The sequence below is a fragment of the Gracilinanus agilis genome, chromosome 2 (genome assembly GCF_016433145.1).
Source record: "Gracilinanus agilis isolate LMUSP501 chromosome 2, AgileGrace, whole genome shotgun sequence".
Taxonomy (NCBI): domain Eukaryota; kingdom Metazoa; phylum Chordata; class Mammalia; order Didelphimorphia; family Didelphidae; genus Gracilinanus; species Gracilinanus agilis.
In genome coordinates, this window is record NC_058131.1 from 385,479,661 (window position 1) to 385,481,609 (window position 1,949).

The window sequence follows — 1,949 nt, forward strand, 5'->3', positions numbered from 1 at the left end:
TTTGTTGAACTGAATCGAATTCTCCTGGAAGATAGAAACCATTCCATATAAGGTTTTCTGTCTATTCCTCTTCAACTTACATAGATAGCTGTCTCTTTATATATCAGCTCATCCTTCCAGCAATCTTAGAAAAAAGGGCTGTCTCTCTGTTTTAAAGTTAACTCCTCCACTTAGATTCTTAATTCTATACTTTCCTGCCTCCTGAATGAATTTCCTCCTACACACATGCCCTTTCTCTCCAGCATCTTCATTTTCTCCATCTCTCCTGTCTCCACTACTATCTGTAATTTAAACAAATTTCTCCCATTCTAGGAAGGAAAAAAACCAAAACTAAACAAAACATATAACACATTTTAATCTATGTCCAACCCCAAAGGGACTACTTGATGCCTTTTTTATCCCCAAAATGGAGTCTCTCCACATCTCACTCCACAGCGTTTTTGTTTTTTTTTTAAAGTCCAAGCAATTTTATTTCTCATCATTCTGTGGCCAAGTACAAAAATGGTGGCAGGAGAAGCCAAAAAATAAAGTGGGTTAGGGAACATCTCATTTATGCCTGAAATGATTTTACAAACCGTCTCCATGATTGCAGCTAAATAATTCTTCTCTCTCCCCCCCCACACACCTTCCTGAGGACTTAGGGGTCCTCTACACCGCTACTGACACTTGACTAAGCCCTTCAGATCAGCCAGAAAGTTGATGTATGCCTGGTGCTCCAAGACCGTGCTCATTGGTAAACTTATTGTCCACCCCACTATCAGCCAAGAAGTCCATTTAGTGGTCGTACAGGGTATCCATGTTGGGGGTGTAATTTGTGTCCTTCCATTCAGAGTTGCTGGTGGGCTAAAAGCTAACTTCCCTGATGGAGAAAATGTGGCTCTCCTCCTCTTCTTGGCCAACCTCATCTTCCAGGTTGTGGCAGTCCTGCACAAGGCCCTTCTTGGCCTCCTTCACAACTTCCACCACAAAGTTCGGCGACTTCGTGAGTTCAGGCTCCTGCTGCTCTTGGGCCTTCTGTCCCTTGACGGCTCATCATTGAAGGTTGGTGGGATGCTGTTGTTGATGTTGGAAGTGACCTTGATCCTCTGGCCAGCCAGTCTCCAGGCCAGCTTGGCTTCCGTGCCCTGCACCCCCAGTCTACGGACATCTTGGGGAGGAATTTGCGCTTCTGGATTTTCCTCTCCTCTTTGATTTCATCAGTCAGGAACTCTGCAAAGGCCTTGTCCCCCTCGGTGTGGAGCCCCCATATGTGCATGAACATAGACAGGGCGCGCACTGGCGCGGCTGCAGGAGGAGGGGGGAGAGGAGGGAGCGCAGGTTCAGGTGTACCCGCGATTCCTTCCTCCCATGAGGCCTCCAAAGGCGCGGATGTCGAGAGGGCTGCTGGGCACAAGGCCTGGGTCCTGCAGTGCAAGAGCAGCAAGGGGAGCAGCGGGAGCTATGACTGAGACACAGGACGGGGGAGAGAAAGAAGAGGGAAGCTGGAAGGGCAGTGGAGGGCTCGGAGCACGCTGGGAAGTCCACTCCACAGCTTCTAAGAGCTTTATCTCCTAAAGTTTCTTTTGAGAAATTAAAGCACCATGACATCTTTATATTTATAAGATCATAAACATAAAGCTGAGTGGACTTCAAATGTAATCTAGTCCATTCATCTCATTTTATAGACAAGGACACAAAGACTCAGAGTAATCAATTTATTTGCTCAAAGAGAGAGGTTGGATATGAACACAGGTCCTGTGATTATAAAGCCAGTGAATGTCACATTCCATCTTATATCATAGTTATGTGTGTGCATGCCATACCTCTTGTTTAGATAATGAACTCCTTGAGAGTAAGGACTATTATTCCTTTTTTATCTCAGTGGCCCAGGGCCTTCTACTTTGCTGTTGTTCAGTCCTTTGTGTTTTTTGTTTGTTTGGTTTTTTGTTTGTTTTTCAGTTGTATCTGAC

At 45.5% G+C, this 1,949-nt stretch overlaps 1 pseudogene; it reads right to left on the bottom strand.

Annotated features, from left to right (window-relative positions):
* Window positions 1–656: 656 nt before the first annotated feature.
* Window positions 657–1,587, bottom strand: LOC123233810 (annotated as a pseudogene).
* Window positions 1,588–1,949: the final 362 nt, after the last annotated feature.